The sequence below is a fragment of the Corvus hawaiiensis genome, chromosome 1 (assembly GCF_020740725.1).
Source record: "Corvus hawaiiensis isolate bCorHaw1 chromosome 1, bCorHaw1.pri.cur, whole genome shotgun sequence".
In the NCBI taxonomy this organism is placed as follows: Eukaryota; Metazoa; Chordata; class Aves; order Passeriformes; family Corvidae; genus Corvus; species Corvus hawaiiensis.
This window is the reverse complement of record NC_063213.1, coordinates 38,364,967-38,387,220: the sequence shown is the minus strand read 5'-3', so window position 1 is coordinate 38,387,220 and position 22,254 is coordinate 38,364,967. Positions and strand designations below refer to the sequence as shown.

The window sequence follows — 22,254 nt, the reverse complement described above, 5'->3', positions numbered from 1 at the left end:
TCTACCATCCTTTCTGCACTGAGGTTCCTCAATTTATCATTTTCTAACATAAGAAGGCATAAGAACCACAGTATTCATTAAAAGCTTTACTCACTTTGAGCATCTCTGTATGAAAACTGGATTTTTAGAACAGTAATTCTTCTGCATTATTGAAATTCAGTCAAGATGAACTACAATTTGCTGGATACTTTAAGAGATGCTCCACATCTAAAATGCAGTTAAGAAATAGAAGTATTATCCACAGCTAATAGATGAGCAGCTTGTTTTTGTTGATCACGCCCTTTATGATTTTAACATCCACAGAATTCTCGCACAAATAAAGTATTAAGAGAAATCTCCTTTCCTGTTTTGTCAAGTCCCAGCAAGCTCTCTTTATGAGCCAGAATGTCACTTCTTTCTCAGTGAAGAAACAATTGCTACTGACCAGCTCATCAGGTCATCAACTTCTGCTGACAATGCCAATTATTTTCAACTGTCTGAACTTCTCTGTGTCAGGAATGGATATTTTGCCCAGATTTTACAGAAAAAAGAGACTACAGTAAGAATAAACACTGAGAATTGCTTAGGGGTTGCTTCTTAGAAAGGAGGGAGGAAGAATATGCCTAAAAATAATGCATCCATTTGTACCCATCAGGCTTTGAATTCATAGAGAATTGTGGAAAAGTACATTCATCTGTGCTTCAGTACAACATGGCCATGCTGATTTAGCGGCAAACATAAACAAAAGGTACACAGTTGAGTTTGACACCATTAGCAGCACCTACTGCCCACAGCCCATCACGCTGGCTGGCTACCCAATGCTACCTTGTGTCATTTAGCAGCCCTTGCCACCTTCCTTTTCCTTGCTCCAAATTCACTACTACTTAACAATTAAACAGACACAAATTTTTGTACTGCAGGTCAAGAGAAAAGGGACATGACTGGGGGAGTAAATGGGCTGCTGTAATTTGAATTCTGGAAATGTTATTATCCAGCTCGATTCAGGTCACAGATTAAAAACAGAGCTTCCAGGCAGGAAAATATGCTTTCCTTCATAAGGAAAACAACAAAGACCTAAAACAAAACAAGAACTGAGTAGTTACACATCACTTCTAATGATCTGCCTGTAATGAAAGGATGTTAACCTTTACAAAGACACAATTCTATGAGATTCTAAAACAAGATGAAGGAAACACACACGAGACAACTAGCCAGACACACACCAACTTCATTCCCCATCTGAGGGGAAGGCAGTGCTCTGCATGACACAAGGCTCAGTAGCTAAATTGGTTCTCACTGAAGACAAGTCCACAGGAGTTATTTGCAGTCATCTGGATACCAAAAGGAAGGAAGCTGTCTGGTTCATCTTCTCCCAGTCCCCCCTTTCCACTTTACCCAGGAGCAAGGCTTTGCTCCTTTGAGAAAGTAAAATTACAGACACCTACTTTGCAGCCTGTATGGACAACTGCTTCTCTGTTCCAAGTCTATGTGCAGTACTGTACTGTCCCAACTAGCAATAAAAATCCCACCAATAAACAAGGCTTGTACCCATCAGGCTTTGAACTCATAGAGAATTGTGGAAAAGTACATCAAGTGCTTCACTTTCTCCTGTTATCCCAAAATCTAGCTAATTTGGGCTTTACATTTAGATGTTTAGCTTTCACCTAGTCATGCTCAGGAGGATGCAAAGAAGTAGAATGCATGTAGTTAGTCAAGGAATATTCTAGTTGCAAAGTACCTTAAGAATACCAAGAGAAACAACTGTTAGAAGAACTTATTGCCAAAGTTGAGAGTCAGTAAGTAAATGACAAAAACTAATTTGCTTTCATTTTCATAACAAATCACCTACCAAGAAAATCCAAAACCGCAAACACACAAAAAGCCCTGCAAACCTAAACACTGGGGGACAGGGGAAAGGGACACACACACTAAGAACTGGAAATTTAAAGACAACATAAATATACATGTAATGAGACAATCAATCATGCCTAGCTTGTGAAAGAAGCTTTTACACACTAATATTTGCAAATCTCTCTACACACACTAGCAGTTATCACAACTGATAACTGAGCAAACAGCTGCATCACCACACACCTTTAAACGTCTCCCAAAATTACACCAGCTATGCCAGGAATCTTATTGCCTATTCTTTTCTGTAACACAAAACCCCACCAAAATTGCAAGCAATACAGAAATATTTGACCTTCCAAAAAAACATGTCACTTTTTTGCTTGACACTTTCTGTAATATGTTTCAAAAGATCTGACAGGTTTGGCAAGCACACTTCGCATCAAAAATTGCCTGGTGCCTAGCATCAATTCATCTTTCACAAAGTACTTCTAAAAAATACAGAATAAATAAACAGCTTAGAGGTTGGCCTAACATACCAAAACATACAACTCGCCAACAAACTAAACACCAAATTTGAAGGAAAGTAATCAAAAAGAAGGCAGCACTGAAGGCAGCCACTGTGAAGGCAGCTGCTCAGAGCACTAATGAGTCCAACAGTGACTGACACTACTATGTATTATCCTCTCAACAGTCTCTCCTTTGAGTAGGAACATACACACACAGAGAACACACTTCCAAGATGGTAATATATGAAGACAAATCAATAATGAAGTGAGATTTGACCAAGGGCAGTATTTTATGGAGATTTCTGTCTGCTACTTGTCACATCCTGCAGGAGACTTCACAAATTGACTAGAGAGGATGTGACCTTTGCTTGGTCTTTCTGCTACTTGCTATTACAACATCCACAAATGAATCAAATATATTCATTTGACAGCCTGGTTCCCATGAAACATAATGAGAGACTCGCAGCAAATTCAGTCCCCTAATATAATGCCTCCACAACACACAGTCTCAGAGCCTGGAATTGCTGGTTTTGTATCAGCATTACCATGCAACAGAGTGGGAAGAAAACCACATCCCACCGAATTTGTGTGAGTCAGCCAGGTCTAAATCACAGTTTTATCTCAAAATACTACCATTTATAATCCAAATTCTCTACAATTTGCAGCTACTAAATTTTAGCAATCCCAAACATAAACACCCCTGAAAAAGGCTGTTGAACAAAAAACTTATGTTCAATTGAAATATCCCCACAACCCTCTCCTTCACCCCAGCAACTAGAGCTTGTCCTCTGAACTACATTACTAGAATGTCACAAAATGTATGAAGGAAGCAGTAAACCCCCATGTAGTCACACACCCTGTGTCTAATACACACTATCTTCCACTGGCTGCATCCTAAGCTTTATCATCACTTCCCTTTTATGGTGTACCAGTGATGAATGGAACCCTTATCTGCAGAGGTAAAGCTGGTTTATGCTTCCCTGATTTATACATCCCAACTCTTCCCCTCTCTTCTCCAACAACTTGCATTCCTCACTGATTAAGAATTAACCCAGCACTATTGTTATTCAATATTATGTCCCATCTAGGAGAAACACCTTCAGACATCTGTAGATTTTTGGAGCTCTCTTTTGCTCCCAAGAGTTACAGACTGTATACAGAAAAGCACTCAGCTATGAGAAAACCAGTATGACCCCAAGTTTTTATGCCAGACCTGATGTTAGTTAGGATTTCACCTGGAGATAAAACACTTGCGGGGACTGAAATATTAATGAAACAAACAACAAAGGCACAGGGAGTGACCCTGGACAACAGCACAAATGCTGAAGCTGAGAAGGAGACAAGCACTGGATGAGAAACCAAGAGATGGCTTAACACCTCCAGGCATGAATATCAGGCAAACTATTCAGGTAATCAGACCACAAAACAGACAGCAAAGAGACTGCAAATAGAAGTAGCTCAAATGACAAGACTACCTTCAATTAGAGTAGCTGTAGAGTAGTTCAGCTACTTTCAAGTACTGCTTTTTGCTCAATTTAACAATGAGAGTCCAGAAATTAGGAGTATCATTCAAGTCATATCTTAAGCCAATTACAGAGACAAAAGGAGTCTGTTATCTCAGCCCAAACTATTTGGCCTACGTGTCTCCATGTTAAAAACCAGGGAAATTATCTATGCAGGTAAAACCTAATGCTGCTCACGAGTGAATATGGTCCCACATTCAACAGTAACAGCCTGTAGTGGTAAGTCAGGAATCATCAGGGAGTTGACCTACACACAAACAAAAAGGAGTAAATGTCAGTGCAAGCAAAATGGCCACTGGAGTCCTTTCAAACTCATTTTTACTGCTTACTGGAAACCAAGGTTGCCTTAAGACACACTGTAAAAACCCCAGTCACAGGAAAGACATGCAACTATCGTAAACTCTCTTCTAACAACTGCACTATCTTGTATATGGTAATTATTGAACTAAATAGCTAAATCACTGAACTATCTTCACTATTACTTCTCCCATTTTTTTTATTTTTGAACATGAAACACGAAAGTTTAGATAGGATTCATAAACTCTCTTACTAAAAAGATGTCACCAAGCTAAAAGTTTTCAATAGAAAAATGTTGCTGAAAATTAATTAGAACAGTCACACATCATTTTTTTGAGACAAACATCAGTTTTACTACAACCACTCTGCTGCCAACAAGCAAGAGACAATTTACAGAGGAAATGAAGTGGAGGGATGAAGGAGCAGACAAGCGGAACAGTTTGGCAATGGGATGTGCCAAAAGGTTTTCATCAAATCTACCTAAAACCAAATAAACGCAAGTCTGAAGAATCATTTGACACTGCAGTCTAAAAAAGCACTTTAATAGCTAGACTTCCAACCACCATCCAGAACAAAACACTTTACTGCACTGCATTATATGTACATTAGGCTAATTATTAGGTTGGTGAAAATTGAGGGGTTTTGCTACTTCTCACAAATTTCAGAGATATTTAATTCTGTTCAAGTTATTGATACGAAATTCTGAAGAACGTGACACTCCCCTGGAAACTAAAACCCTTTCAAAATCTATATTTAATCTTATTTACATTATATGTAATCTCCATGGATGAAGACTTAGGAAATAAGCACAAATATCCTCTTAACATTGCTTGCATTCTATGTGAACAATTCCATTCCAAAACTACTTTACTGCATACATGAAAGTAGCTTTGGTATTTCTCAATATACATATATATCATTCCTTTATGATCAGTTAATGAAGAGGAAAAAAGAAGGTTAAACATTAAGATATGAGTCCAACTTAAATCTCCAAATTCCAACTACTTGATTTAGGCAGAAACATGTTTACGTCACAGTCCACAGCAATGGTGCAAAATAAGCAGCTACTGTTCCCCCAAAATCTCAATGAAATAGATGGGCAAAGTGAAAAAAGCAGCCCTTAGAAAGCACGAATGAGTTCAGCCATAATTTCTCTCTCTCCCTCCTCAAGGATGAATTACTGACTTGCTCTTTAGAAACCTACTTCAGCTGAACAAGCCTTCCCCTATTTGAAGTCACGCAGAGCTACTGCTCTGTCACCTTCCCTTCTCTGTCCCCATCACTGCCCAGTAGCAGCACACAGCAACACATCCCAGTACAGCCAATCCAGTAATGAAAGCTGGAGTCAGAGTAACAGAGCCAGGTCAGTCTTTGGGTAGAAGGGAAACTTAGCAGAGTCATCGATACAGCAGGAAAACAATCAATTCCTCTGCAACCTCAAGCATCACATGGAAACCACTGGATTTTCAGTATTTTCAGTTGTAGGTCTGTGCGGATACACTTGATCCCAGGCCGTAATTTGGTTCAGGCTGACTAAGAAGCAACAAGTAGGTCTCATGCCCTGTGGTGAACCTGTGAGCTGGAAAGCTCCTGGCTCAGGTACAAGGAAGTGAAGGAAACCAGGGAAAGTATTTCAAAAGGTGGTTTCAAAACCCAAAAATGCAAAATAACCAAAGTACATAACAAGATTACAGCTAAAATGAAGACAACGATCCAGTTTACACTACTGCCAAGCAGCCAACTACTTCACTGCATAAATATTCTATCAGGATGGATACAAATGGAGCACTCCCTGAACTGCATGCCAGGTGACTCTCCCCTTGAGCAGGGATGCCTCTCAAGGTTTAAGATTCCTTACCTGACCAAGAGAGCTTTCCTTACACAAAGCAGAGTGATCCCTTACCTGTGACAGGTTCTTGGACACCAACTGATAGCATGCTGAATTAACTCCAATGAAACATTGCTAATCCACAGAGCTGCTTAATATTATAATAAACATTATATGGATAATTCCATTATAGATAAACTTTTGTCCAAGTCTGAGGCTAAGATTGGATCCAGCACCACATACTCTCCACAAGGAGTTATGTAAGCAAGAGGGTCCCCTCTGAACCTCATGTCTTAACATGAGGGTCCTCCTTACTCATTGCAAGTCTGGTCTACATGTGAATCATTCTAACTTGATTCTAACTCAACTTTTCCTGAGTATGTTTCTTCCATTCAGTAATTAATAAGGTGAACCTTGCCATCAAGCTCATTGAGCCTTGTCAAACCATTGCTAAACCTTTTTAAATTCCATCAAATTTATTTAACTCTGTCAAATTATTATTTAGCCTCAGTAAAACGTATTGCTGCGTCCCCCTTTTGAATGAGGTGCATATTCTACTCATCCACAACAAGGTCGCATGCATTTGTGATTGCACTTAGCAGTCCTGACTTGACAGCACAGAGAAGCTCACTTATTGCCCCACTACCAACTTCCAACTACCCCAAATTCCTGGGAAGTAAGCTTTTATGTAATTATGCACAACTACTTTCTCCCAGGCTGAAAACACAGCCTGCCCCACAACAACAACTACTTTACTAACAAGAATCTTAGATATTCAAAAAAACCCAATAGTAAGAACAATTTGCACCATTCAGCAACAGCACTCCTGCCAAATTAGTCTCCACTGTGCTCACATTTTAAAATTACGAAACTCCTTTTTCCAAGAGCCTCCTACATTACATTACATACGTTTCTGTCAAATTCCCTGTTGTATCTTACTGAATTACTGAGAAGAGTCATACTGGCTGATCAGCTGGCAGGTAAATACTTTCAAATAAAATTTGACGTCATTCTTTAATACAAAAGCAATCAGTCTGCTCTACAAAAGTCAAACTCACTAGCAACTTTTTTAAAGCCTAACAATTTCTGCTGTCATTCCTATGGTTACAGTCATGCTAGTATTAAAGACAATTTCGGAACTGCTGATCTAATCCACCCTCCCACACAAAAATAACTCCTTTGCCATAACTGAAACTATGAACTTTTGAGCTATGAACAGCTATGAACCAACAGCTTCAAAAGGAAAGTTTAATTTCTTCCCTTTTGCAATAAACTAGTACATGGGCATTAAAGAAATTAGGCCAATAATGGCAGTATTATAGCAAAATCAAATTCTTTTAAACATGCTGTCCATGTCTCTGCTTATCAATGACATAGAGCAGAATGACCTGCCCAGAAAAGATAAAAACTATGGAACATTTAACTAACTTAATGAGACAAATAAAACATCCCTTAGAGTCTGCTTCTAGTTCAACTTCAGATTTTTATAGAGTGTCTCAGGTCAGGTTTGTGCTCCCCCCTATAGACAAAGGTAAAAACCAGCATCAAATAGAGCAAAACAGCAGGCTTTTTTCCACATGACAGGAAGTAACATCAAGTTGTGAGGTATCTATTAGACTTGAAGTTTAATGGTTCTACTAACAGCTGGAACCTCAAATCTTACTTTTAGTGCCTGAACATTTACGCTACATTTCAAACTTCTTCATGAACCTCCGCAGTCATAATAATGAAATGCTACAGGGAGATTTGGAAGAAGGAAAGTTGTTACACTTTAACCATTTCCTCAACTAGCAGTATGTTTTCCTTCAGTTACCAAAAGTCTACAGCTTTAAAAAACAGAAGCAAGAAAAATTACTCAACCACACTAAGTTCTCCTCAGTAATGACTTAGAATTTATTTCAATGTCTTTCCTGCAAGTGTAGCTTAAGGAGTTCTTCCATCTAGCTTTTTCCCTTGTCCCTAATTATGATTAAAAAAATCAATGGTGTGTTAAGTACTTCTCTACTTCTCCACTTGTTTGTAGTCTTTTTCTAGTTTATTCTCAAATGTTATCAACTGTTTGCAATCAGTCTTAATAGATGCTGCTCCTTAGCTGATAGTTTCTCTGACCTGACACTACAAATAGACAACATATGATTCCATTATTTCCACTTCTTCCTTCCCCAGAAAAATAATTCCTCTTGGTTATTGTATCTGAGACATCCAGATTACAATCAGAAATGCTCAAGCAAAAAAACAGGGGGCGAGGAAAAGTCCAAAAAGAAATATCCCATCTGAAAATTTGAACTATGGAGAGATGCTTTTTTTTTTACAGACATTTCAAAAAAATTACTATTTCTCAAAATAAAATACTGTAAAGAAGTATTATTCATGCACTTCATGGAGCACAAACCCTTAAGTCTCTTTCCTAACAGAGATTTGACATTCGAAGGTCACTCCTGCTCTGCAGTGGTCTGTGGTACCCTACTGCCTTGCCTTCACCACACCCCTCAGTACTCACACTGGTCCTGTCAAATGCACTGCAGCATTTGATAAGGTACCCTTCTCTACTTTTCATTTCATTTTGAGCACTGACAAGCAGACAGCATATAAAAGAACAGTAAAAAAAAAAAAAGAAGAAAAAAAAAAAAAGACCCACAACTTACTTCAAGAAAAAACTTCTTAAGAACAGTCTAAAACACCAGCAATAATTTTAGGCATACTGTTAGACTCCTCTAAGAGTAAACCTCATGCTTGCTGTTAGAACTGCAGTAGCCAGCTTGCCTGCTACGCAGTCTCTGAAAGAATGAAAGAGCAGATAACAATGCACAAAAAGAATTTCAGGAAAAAATTCAATAGCAGGAATTTCAAGAAACAGAACTTTTTTCATGTGAAGGGAAAGACAAAAGGTGGTTTCATTTTTTCCTTCAGCAGTATAAACATGACACAATTTAAGTGAACCTTTGAACCCTTTCTTGGCAAATGTGTACAGAAAGAAGGTGCAAGGGGAGTGGAATAAACCAACTCACAAGCGTAAAATACTCTTCTAAACAGAAGAGACCCATCCAAGAGTCCAAGTACCTAACAGAAGACAATACCACCAACAAACGAAAAATGTAAGCACAGAACAAATGGAGGTAATTAATAAATCGCCAGAGCAGAAACAGTTTTCACATTTCCAGAACCAAGTTAATTTCATAATTCTTTTTCTGTTAAAAAGCAGGCAATTCAGCATTCTAATAATTAAATCCAGTTGAGGGAATTATTTAATGAAAGTTAAAACTCAACATGAGTACTCAGAGTAGGTATTTTCAGTCTCTCAGACATCTGTTCCTGATGTCCTGACACCATCTCAAGTAAAAAAATATCTGTGAGAAACTGCACTATATTTTTGCCTATACCAGCTGCTTTCTCTATTACCAGCGACAGTTTCACTAAGCTTTCCAGCTCCCTCAATTGAGACACCTATTCCCATCTCTTGGGCTCAATCTGTTCAAGTGTCACTTTTGAAAAATCAATTCTTAAGCTCAAGGGGAATAAAACCTACAAACAGCATCATGTCATTAGCCTCCTCTCTGGAACCTGAGGTCACAGCTCATCTACCTCTAACTTTCAGCACTTGTAATATTTTCGTATCTGATCTCCTTACTTTCAAATGTTTTCTTCTCTTCAGTCCATCTCCTATACTTGCTGTCACAGTATCAAAAAACAAGATCAAATAAATGGGAAAGAGATAGATCCTCAGAACATGGAAAGGAGGACAGGTGGACTCGTATCATCTATCCAATCCTACAGAAAAGCTTAATATTCCACTGCCAACCTGTTTGTTCAGCTCAAGGAGCAAGACTACAGCTGGCAGCTGCTCAGCTCTTCTCAAGGCTTTAATTCTTCCATTTAAAAACTAGCATAGAGAAAAGATAAAAACCTAAGTGATGAGCAGTTGTAAGCTGCTACAGTCTGCTTAGACAGTCCAGCTATTTTCTGCAGCTCGTCCCTCAACTCAGGGACTCCCACTAGAAACCCCATGCCGAAGGAGCAGCCACCTAAGCCTCCCACCAGTTCTCACAGTCATCTGACCCCTCTACAAAAGGTCAAAGCACAGAGAGACACTTCCAATAATTTTTCTTCATGGACAGGAGTACAGTGTGCTACAGGAAGCCCTGAGCAAGATTTGAATAGTGTGACAGCCTTCAGGTTCACAGCAGAGCGAAATTACAGTATCTGTCACACAATTTCCTTTGGCCAACAGCATTTAAACCACTGAATGAAGTAAGCTGTGCAATGCCTGCAACCTATCCTTTGGGCCCAGGGGCTATGAATCCGCTCAGTACAGCTCAACAACTCTCACCAGTGAGCTCACAGACACAGATGAACCCCAGGCCACGTAGTGCTGAGCTCACCAAAGCAGGGCTGTGGGCAGCCAGCACAAACCACCACAGCAAAACACTCCAAGTGTCACAGATCGCAGCCATCACCTGCCTACACCCCATAAGCAGCATAGGGTTTGCAAGGACATAAAGGCTGGAAAAGCACTGAAAATTACCAGAAAGCTGAAGAATCAAACTAGCAGTTTGAACCCCTGACCCCCTGGCAAGGACAGAGCAGCTGAACGTGGCTGTCACAACCCACAGGTTATCAATTGCTCGCTGCAACCCTTTCTCACATTTGTGAGCTCTGCTCACATCTGAAAGCTCTGCTTTAAGATACTGGCTGTTCTTACAGCTTCTTGTGACTATCAAGTCTAAATTAGTATCTTAATTAGAAAAGAAGGATAAGAGTGCCAGTGCTTTTCCCAGCATAATTACATTTTCACTAGGGTTTTTACTATCAAGATATAACGACTTGGGGGAAAACTAGAAGTCCTGTTAGCAAGTTATTTAATGACAGAAGGAAAAACAAGGAATTAGAAGTTTTTAGTATTCCAGACTCTGGGTGTGTTTTTCTCATCCAGGAGCAAAGAGACCCAGCTAGAGAGAACTACTCCCAGATCAGGTGTACCAGCTTTCACCTCTGGGGAAAATTACCAGCTTTCCCCTAACCAGTGCAATTTGGGACTTGGGGGGAGAAGAGGTAGTTCTGAAATAAGCCTCAAAAGCATATTTAGATTAAAGTGCCATCCCACAGAGAGACAGAGAGAGAAAAGAAGGAATACAAAAGAAAAATATGAACCACACATTTTACCAGCAGCCTCCAGATCCCTTGCACCATCTCCCTGATGATGACTTCACTTGGCACAGCAAACTGCATTCCTTACTGAGTGTGGAACAATTGCAGATATACTGTATGATGCCTGGTAAGTATTAAATGTATACATAGACTTAACTGGACAGGACTTGCATCAGCATCAATTATAACTACTGTTTTTACAAACAGAATATGGAATTACAGAAATGCCTTAGGATGTTCAAAATAGCTTGAAAAAAAATAAAAGAGAACAGAGGTACTGGCAACAGAAGGGTGGACAGGGAAGTACAGCATGATTACACAGCTAATTTAAAATGAATTAATTGGATTTTACATAGTGATCCTCTACAAAAGGATGTAACTGTATTAATAAAGATTGCCATACTATGTAAGAATTTATTTTTTCTGAGTACATGTTATGTTAAGGACTGGTAAGCATTCCATTTATGTTTTTTAAATGGCAGAAAAAGTTTCAAGTATATTCAAGACTACTCCTAGTTTATTTTTAGATCCACTAGATTTCAAGCTGACATCTTTTCAATATTCAGAAGCTACTTTGTTGACGCCAACTTTTTAAGAACAAGAACCTGTCAAAGAAAGATACTGACTGTACTGTACTACAATAATGCAATCCAATGAGGTTCAAAGCATAACCACTTCCCATCATAGGATATTATTGCATAAATTTTCAATTAGCTGCCTTGAGTCAGCAGAGTTTTACTGAGGTTGTATCACAGTTCACCGACTTCTTTGCCAGACCTTCAGAGTTCATCCTTGTTTTGCAATGCCCTGTTCTCAGCAAGAATCATTGCCAGGAGATAGAAACTCTTCATTGTTACTTTCTAGTCGGCAGCTAAAAACATCAAGGAATAAAAGACCTCAAGAAATAACTTTCCTGTAAACTGAAAAATTAATGTTTAGATTTGAAAACCATCTTGTAATCAATCAATGAGAGTCATTTGTAGACCTCACCACTACACCAAGAAAAGAAAAACAATATATATCTATATTTAATCTAGCAATCATTTAATGAGGAAAGATGTGGTCAGTTAAGAGATCCAGCACCTCACTCTAACCTCAGGAATGTTAAGCATCACATCTGATGCTTCAAATTTTGTGAAGTACAATGGTGTTTTCAGATAAAGAATAAAACTTTAAAAAAAAAGAAAACTCTGGGCTTTTTTAAGAACACACTATCACCATGAAATACAGTGTTAAAAGTTTAAACAATAGAACAATTGTGCTACAACCCAGTTTTAATAAGTATTTTATTTTTATTGAGTAATGCATTGCAATGCTGACAAGGACACAAGGTCATGGATGCAAGCCTTTTTTTCCCTTTACCATTTCTAACAAAACAGAAGTGAAATAGTTTGAAACACCTTTTATTGGAAGCGTGTTTATCTTCATCAATCTAGGTCATCAGAGTTATAATGCCTATACAAAGCTTCTGTATTCAAGAATCTGACTTTCTGATGCCTGCCTCACTGTCATTTAGCTATTTTTGGCTTGTAGACATATTTACATTATTCATATAATTTATGTGGAAGAAACTAATAATAATAAGATCTGATTACCACCTGTGAAAGGAAAACAAAAAGTTTAAAGCTCATTTCCAGGAGAAAAAGATATATACATGATGTCAGGAGACACCAGTCCTCAAACCAATTCTTCATTCCTCCATTCCACTCCGTACTTCTCATATAATTAATTGAGGGTATATTCTCTATAGCTGTTCTAGACACAAAGTATTATGATATATTCTAAGTGAATACATGAACTGCCAGATAGCATTTGCCTGATAGAAGGTTTCTGAACACATCTACTTCAACAGTAATTTTTGCACAAGTTGATGGAATAAAACATCTGGTTTTAAATTTGTTCTGTGTTTTTACTGCAGTGTTCATAGCAGCTGTTATTTTCACTTTCAAAATGCAGATAATTTATCATCTAGATTCTCAAACTTGAACCACATGAATGTTGGCATTTGTCCCAACTGTAAGTTTCATTTAAAATATTATTTCACTGGAAAAACCTGTTGAACAAGAAGTATTCATTTCATTGTCACGTACAAGGGGCTGAGAATTCATCCATTATGTTAATGCCATTTTTGTGAACTGCATATACTACCTATATATAGGGAGAGACACACACAGAAGAAAAAAAAAGCAAAAGGCAAGTTAAGGCCTTACTTTGGGAATTTTTGAAGTTCTCAATTTTATGTCTTCCCTTCTGTTTGTTCTTCCTAGCATTTAAAATTTTTCTGTTTATCCACAGTCTAAAAAGTTTCCCGGTTGGGAAAAACGAACATATCCAATGTACTATTTTCTTTACACATCATATGGAAGAAAATATGATACACAAAGTAAGAATCTTGATAACAAGATCAGCATGCTGGTTTCCTTCCAGCTCTTCTGCACCCAGCTTGTTCAAACAAAGCTTTGCAGAAACCAGACCTTTCTTATATCATCTTGGGATAGTTGGAACTTTTCGGCTTTCTGTGCCAATACTTTACAATCCAATAGTGTTTCCCTTGCCTTTACTCTTAGGACTATCAATTCATTGACTGAAAAAAGAAGTTTAAGTTTCTATGTTTGGTCTTTATCCTGACAGCTGATACGAAGCCACCTTTACCAAGTATCTTGTCAGCACTGTCTCTTAGAAACGTATGTACAGAGTCCACAGAATCCATCGGAGGGTGGTTCCATCAATATATTGTGGGATAAGTAGAGCATTAGCCTTGATCCTTCTGAAGAAAGAGTATTTAGATTTGTGAGCAACCATTACTTCTCAAGACCTTTACGCATTACGTTGCTGCTTTGCACACATATATATTTTTCTATATAGAAATACTGTTCTACAAAAATCCAGATCATCACTGTTCTAATAAAAAATGAAGAAACAATACTTATAAACTTTAACAAGAAAACAGGTTCACCATCACAGATGCTTGAATTCCCACATAAAAAATACTGTGTTTAAAAGGGCAAAGGTAAGCCTGGCACGTTAATATACATCCAGGTGGACACTGTCAGTAGCTTCCTCTGGCTGCTATTTACATCAGTCCTCTACTTGCCTGAAATTAGCTCTGCTACAGAAGGTGGCGAAGGGAAGAAAGCACAACCAGAAAAATCCTCACTACGCATTCTGCAATTTAAAAAGTACTACTTTCCTCACTACTTCTTGTGTGCCAATCTTAATGGCAGTATTAAAATTTATAAACAAGAGCAAATTCTCACTTGGCTTTCCAAGACTTCATTCTCAACTCATGTTATACAATTTCCAGATTTTTTTTTTTAAGAAGTAAAGGTCTAGCATTGTGCTGTCTTCCGTTGAGCATCTACTTCTGTCTCATCCCTATTTCTTCCCTTTCACAGAATCATAGAATGGCTTAGGTTGGAAGGGACGTTAAAGATCATCCAGTTCCAACCCCCTGGCATAGGGGGGAAACCTTTCAGTAGACCAGGTTGTTCAAACCTGCATCCAACTCGGCCTTGAGCACCTCCAGGGATGGGGCATCCACAACTTCTCTGGGCACCTGTGCCAGTGCCTCGTCACTCTCACAGTAAAGGATTTCTTCCCAACATCTAATCTAAACCTACTCTCTCTCTGTGTGAAAACTATTCTCTCTTGTCCTGTCACTACATGTGCTTTGCCTCCATCAGTCCATCCTCCAGAGGCTTTAACTCCTTTTCTAAAACTCTACAGCCATTCTCTTTTCTTCCCTCCCTTGTTTTATTGCCAAATTACCCTTTCCTTGTACTTGGATAATAAAAATAGGATTAAGTTTGATACATGAACACAACGATCATAAAACAAAGCTCACTAAGCAGGTAAGATAAAACAGGAGAAAAGCAGAGAGGAGAAGAAAAGAGAGACAAAACACACTACACTTTATGGTGTGGAAGGCAAACCTTCCAGCAAAAAACAACCAAAATAAAAACCCCAAAAACCAAACCAACCAACACCACCAAATGTTTGATGCTTGCAGCAGTGAGTAATCTGTTTTGCTCCTCCACTGTGCTGGTTTGGGCTGGGAGAGAGTTTATTTGTCTACACTTTGGTATCTTCTTCACGATTAAGTTCATTATTTTCCTCCTACCAGCATGATAAAAGCACTCCACAGAAACTTGACACAACTCCAAATAATGGCAACAGACAGGAAACTGGCCATTTCCTCTCTTCCTCCCTCCTCTTTTTTTTTCATTTCATAAATTCAAACAGACAAATAGCAGAATGCCTGGTCTTGCCTGCATTTGCTTAAACAATTGTCCTTTTACTAGAAAGGTTTTCTCCATATTCCAAAGCTGGAAAAACACACACACCCCTCTCCTGCTGAGGTTAAACACACTACCCCGACTGCAGTGTGCGTGCCCTACCTCAGTGAAAGATGTACCAACCAACGTAGCTGTAAGTGGAGTGTGGTTCACAATTCTGTATGTAAGGTAAACACTGAAGCTTTATCAACACACAGCCCCAACTTACATTTATGTACTTCTTGTCTCACCACTGCTCTTAAATGTGCTCCAAGTCCATTCTCAAGCAAATCAAATAAACATCAACTTATTTTACAAAAAATCTTGTAAACCTGACTAAATGCATACTACATAAGGCACAGCTTTTAACACTGAGACAAATAACCCCTGAAAGGCTGTGCAGTTGAAAAAAGCCATTTCCTCAGTCACTGAAAAATATGTACTTGATACATGAACTTGTCGTAGTAACTTACTCAAAACACAGTAAAAATAGTAATTTTGGGATTTCAGTTTAGAACCATCCAACTGATAGCCTAAGATCTTTTCAGTCAAGTACCTCTTAGGGCACCTGCAAATGCTGCTACCCAACAGCAACCACATTAGCCTGCAGGAGGGTCCTAAATAAGCACCGAGCATACAGCAATTAGTACGACACATCAGCGTATCCCTGCCTTTTATTTTGAAGACTCATACTCCAAATTTCAAACTGCCATTTTAACAAAAAGATACCACCAACAAAATTGTGAGGTTACACCAAGCATATAGTGAATGACAAAAAAAGGTTAAGGTTCATCAATAGTTGGTGCATCCAGCTCCTTTTCATCAAAAACAATGGGCAAGCACCCAAACCACAGAAAATTACACATTAAATACACTGAAAAACAGTTAAAAGATGGAGCTAGCCTCAAAATATAACTAAATGAGGTTATTTGAGTGAATGTATTTCTAATAGGGTTTTTTGGCAATCGGTACTTGACTTTGGAGTGCTTAGCAATGACCTACATGGAAGGAAAAATTTCCATAAAGATTGCTGATGATATGAAAATAGGCTATCATCAGCCAACATCATGCTTTCCAATACTGTCAAAACAAAATTATATATCTAGTGACAAAATAGTCATAATTACAAGATAGAGGATTCACCTGGAAAAGAACTGACTCACAAAAATTCAGGGTAAGGAAAACCTACTGATTATTTTGGTCAAATAATTCTTCCAACTAATAATAACTTTCCTCAACTATATTTTAAAATTCTTGTCTTCCTAAACAAATTATTAACTGCCCTCAAAAAACAGGGCCTGCACGCACCATGAGAAAGCCCAAGAAAGATCACGGGGGATATGCAAAAACATGCTAACTGTGGAGAGAGCAGTCTTCAGATTGACAGCTAGCACAGTAATCCTTTCCAACACCTTCCCAGACAAAAAAAGGTTAGTGAAGTGCTACCCTTCATTTTGACACTTCTGGCACTCACTTGGGTAGTACTATACCATATGTTCCTGGATCAAGAAGTATACCAGATACCAAGAGAAAATGGCATAACAAGCACCAAGAATGTTGCAGCTTCAGTAAATAGGAAATAACAAGAGTGTGGGTGTGGAAACTAACAATTAAACTTATGAGGCAAATCTAACAACCTAATTTTTAAAAAATAACCAACAGAGACCTAAAAAGATAGTGGTCTTTCAACTTTTTAAGCAGGGAATAAATACTGAGTTGGAGCAAACCAAACACATTATCCTTGTATTTGATCCGAAGTGCAACTACAACTGAAAGCGTACGCAGTGCTGGTGTCCCATGTAAAGAAAAACTCTGAAACACTGAATAACCATCAGGACTATCATAAATTATTAAAGTTACTGGGAGAGCTGACTTGCAGCAAGAAAATTCCGTTGGTCTCCAAATACAGACAAAAGATAACCACTTGGCCTGCCCAAAAAGAATGAACATAGAGCTCAAATGTGATAAGAGGTGTCTTCAGTCCAGCATAATGAGATTCAGTGAAGAGACAAAGACTCTTAAGGCACACTAAGTACAACAGGCAGTTTTTTAAGTAGTGATTAACTCTGGGCAAACTGTTCCCATGGCTATGGGGAAGAATCCTCTATCACCAGAAGATAAATTCTCAGATCAATATCCGAAGAGAAACACAAGGCTAGACAGAACAGAAGCACGGCTTGTGCTATACAACTGAGTAGTTAAGAATCTCCATCCTTCAGTTTTAAATTATCTACTAATTAAATGCCATCTTGGAAAGTGAAGTGCATTTAGACAGCATTTACGGCAACATTTCTATATGCAACAGGTAAATACTAAGCAAACTTTGTCTCTCTGGATTATGTCCCAAAAAGTAATCAAACATCTCAGGAAGACATCCATGAAAGCCTCCAAGATCTAAAGCACAATGCCAAGATACCTGAAAATAAAGTTACATTAATTTATTATAGGAAAACAAACTCTGCATTTCTCAATGAACCAAATTCACTGCTTTCTGTTTCATCATTCATTATAATACATATTTAACAAATATAGTTTTACATTAAAAAGCCATAGTTATGGTAATTTTTAGCAACCTTTCCACTTAGAAAGTTCAGCCTTTTAAATACATCATAAAGAACAAAGTAAGAGTATTAGGAGAAGCTAAAGCCCAAACAGATTCTTACTGAACAATTGGTTTTAAATATAATGACTGAGGAAAATTTTTGAATACTTATACACTCACAAAATTACTCCAGGCACATTACTTAGTTTAACAACCTACTGTCACTTGTCCTACATGAACAAAATCCATATTCATAAACTGGTGGGGCTTTATAAATGAGCCGCAAGTGCATGTGTGCTCCCTCTAACCACATTTATCATTGCCTTGCTAAGCACAGAAATCACCATTCAAAAAGCTAGCAGCAAAATGAGCCAGTAATAACAAAACCCAGATCAGGGCAAGTGCCTGTTTCCATGCTAGTGCCAAGTGCCACTTCTTTGCCTGAGAGCTAAGTGTGACATCTGGGTGAAAGGAAGACCACACTCTTATTTTGACTGTCACTTCATCCTCTCTGGTACAAGACTGCTGCTCAGCTCTGAAGAGCACTTGCAAATCCCAAATATACTGCCTGAGTGAAAATGCCCGAGTCTCATCTGTTTCAAACAGATTTTTCCTGCATTATCATCAAGCATCTTCTGCATTAGGTTATTATCCACTGTATGAATTTATCCTCTGCATAGGCATAAGCAGCCCTGACACCATGTGACACAAGCAGCTGAGGAACAAAGAGCTTGGGTTACCTGCCTGGGGACAAGAGAAATGTCCATTGGCAGTTCTCCAACCAGAATCCACACCCCCACAGTGCAAACCAATTCCTTAACTGCAAGACCATCTTTTTCAATTTCAGCCTGAGGTTCAAAGTTGTCTTCTTCCAAATGTACCCTGCAAGCATCACTGAAGGGCAGAGAATGATGGATTTCTCAGCCTCTCTCTTACCTTGTTAAAATTCTTTATCTGACATTGCTGTTTGAAATACCTCCATTCTCTCAACAGAGCTGGTTTAGAGGCAACAGCAAAAGCTATTCAAACTAATCAACCAGTCTGTCATTAAACCAGTTAGGTTTAATCAGCCACTAACTAAACAAAGAGAAAGTACACCTTAACTTAAATTTTCCTACAAAGAAACTAGGGATATACATTTTAAAAGATTGATTTATTTCTTTTTACTTTCGTTTGTTTTTTAAGTGAGCATTCATGATAGTTAAGGGAGAGAAGTTTCAACAGCAAAAAGTGAAGGAAGGAGAGGAAGAAAAAAGAAAGCTTACATTTCAATGTGATTATTTTTGCTACACAGATTTCAGGATTAAGAAAACAGATTAGTGCCTTAATCCAAAACAGAATTTACTAATAACTGACTTTCTGGCATTTTAAATTCCAAGTTTATCTAAGACTAATTACATACACCTTGATTTCAGTAATGTAAAATATGCAGCTACCAAGTGTTTAGCACAGGAAACATCATTTGCTTCAAAGAACTAAAATAAGGTGGGTTTAAGTAGATTTCTTCCTTTTCACATTGCCTCTTACTATAAAGAGAGCCCACAAGTGAAAGGACAACACAGTCTCCAGTAAAATCTATTTTGCAAGTAAAATCTTTAATAGAATGTTAGCACCATATTATAAAAATGCCTTGAAATTTTAAGGTTTCCACAATTCCTAACAAATTATAAGCAAGGTTCCAAAATTCAAGTAGGAGATGTCCAACAACAGAAGAAACAGAATATATTGCATCTCCAGTTTCTAAAAAAGGAGTCTCCCCGTTCACAGACTCTGCAAATAAATCCTGGAGGGTATTACAACACTACACAAATCCCTGGATAGACATGCCACAGAATCACACTAAGATGAAAAAATACGCAGTGGAGGAGCTGGTGTTAATCTAACTCCAGTAAGAACACAAAAAACTCCCATTTCAACAAACTTTGCAAACATTAAGTGCATGGCTATTTTCTCCTTCTCAGACACTGTCTACTGGTAGAATCCTGACAGTGTGGTTTATTCTTATATTAAAAACAAAGCTTCTTTAAATGTAACTTCTCTAGGACAGACTTCCCTCTCCACAGCTATATAGGTATACATAACAACAACAGTCATATAGTTTGTTCAGCAACCATCTACTAGTATTTTATACTGGAAAATGCCCCAATTCATTGCTCGAACAACTTGACTGGTACCACTGAAGAACTGGCAAATACTAGAGGTGCTAACTACCCCAAAAATCCACAAGCAGATGTGTCAATCACAAAATTCTGTGAAAGACTAGTTAGCTAACTCAGAAAAACAAGAGAGGGAGGTTATTACTGTATTTGAAGATAACTTTGTCAATTCTTCTATGAGGTCATAATCTGTTTCACAAAAAAAAATATATATAAATTAAAAAAAAATAATAAAAAAGTTACACACAGATTTTTGTGCTACAGCACAATACAGTGTTGACATATTTTGTCAGCATACATAGAAAACCCTCCCAAAATAGCTGCAGTCAGAGCAGCAAAAGCTCTGGGAGCCAGTGAAATCAGCCCCTAAAGTGGCACTAAAATCTGATTGCTCTTCTGGCAGTATCCCATCTGCTGCTTGGGACACTGGTAATAAGAAAGAGTCTTTCTGTTGTGGCAGGAGTCAGACTGCAACTGTTCTGTGCAACTACACAAGAAAAGAGATTACACCACAGCACTGGAGAGCCTGATAAAGATCCTGAGTGCAAAAAATCCCCAGACTGCCCCAAAGCACACTTTTTGTAGACCTACAGGGAATGCAGCTAATCCCCAAAAGAGGTCTGGTGGTGCCTGACAAGAAGTCAGGCATGATTCACGCAGGCTGGTAACACAGTATGTTTCCCAGCTGAGAGAGGAAACAGGAGTAGGCCAAAATAATGCTTTAGAAAACACCTGGGCTAGAGAACAATTTACACAGAGCGGGTCAGCTCAGAAAAGCAACAACATCCATCAGGTAGGGCTCCATTTCTTGTTATTACAAACCCAAATTTAAGTCCCAATTCAAATGCAGATGATCCAAGACTTTATACGTGCTTGCAGGATAAAACCCTACAAGCGTAAGTACTACATATTTTCAGGGAAAAAGCAGAGAGGGGAATGCAGGTACCGTGAATTTCCCACTACCTTGGGCAAATGGGGGTTTTAAGATTTTTTACAACATTTTGCCAATCTACTCAAAAGACAGGATAGTAACGTCACAGGCAATAAGTATTTCAATAATTTCAAATTAATTAATGAACAAATAAGTCTTGCGTGACATGAGATGACACCACAGAGACATATTTGTCCATCAAATCCACAAAATTGCTGCTTAAAATACAAGCGCTATCCTCCAATACACACATAACAAGTAAATCCCAATAGAAATTATTTGTAACAGTACTTCAATTGAGAACACAATTACTTGTAGTTTCACAGCAAAGACAGCCAGATGCCCTGATGTCTCAGACCAGACACAAGTGTTCTTATGCCAAAGAGTCTGTTTCAGATTAAGCTCTGCTCTCTGCATCCGTACCTGAATAAATCCACAGAAAGTTAGACTTAAGTGGAGACGCTCCAAATGCCTGGGCCCCTTCACACCTTTATCGCACAACAAACTGCTTCAAAACAACCAAACAAGAAAACACAGTTTCCTTCTGCTTGTCATAAAGGTGAGGAATCACCTCACTCATTTCCAGATCAAGTTGTTCCTGATCTGCTAGAGCAGAAAAAAGAGATTTCGTTATTAAGAAACAACAAACCCTTGGGAATTCTCAAAATAAGAAGTAATGCAGCTATCCAGATTGACTGATTTTGAGGCCTTCAATTACTTCCATTAATGCTTATAAATGAAGCGTAATGCTTCAGTAATCATATTCAGTTGCCTCGTCCAAAATCAGACTATCTTGCATATGCCTGCTAAAGGAACATTTATTCAGAAGTGACACTACTTTATTATAATTCAAATTACAGTAATTGCTTCAGACTTGTACGGGCTGCTTTGCATGCTAAGTGTTGGATAACCTAGGAAAGCCTTTCAACTCCAATACTACACAGCAAGAGCTACATTAAATACATTTAAATTATTTAGGCTAATGGATAAGGAGCTTTAAAGAAGAACGTTCCAAATCCATGATAAGTGAACTCTGTCAGTTTTTGCTTTATTTTTCCGTTTTATTTATATTCGTGCCATCTGGTTGTATTGATCATGCAGTTAAACAATCTTGTGTTTTTTCAAATGAAGTAAATCCAAAACTAATTTGTCTGCTAACAAATACGGTGCAGGTGCCAGCTACGAAGTCACTTAGAGACTGGTACAGAATGAGCTCCAATGC

General features: G+C 38.2%; 1 protein-coding gene across 2 annotated transcripts in view; it reads right to left on the bottom strand.

The window, feature by feature from the left end:
- Window positions 1-22,254, bottom strand: part of OSBPL10 (oxysterol binding protein like 10) — a 112,970-nt gene that overhangs the window by 88,235 nt on the left and 2,481 nt on the right. The window lies entirely within an intron of this gene.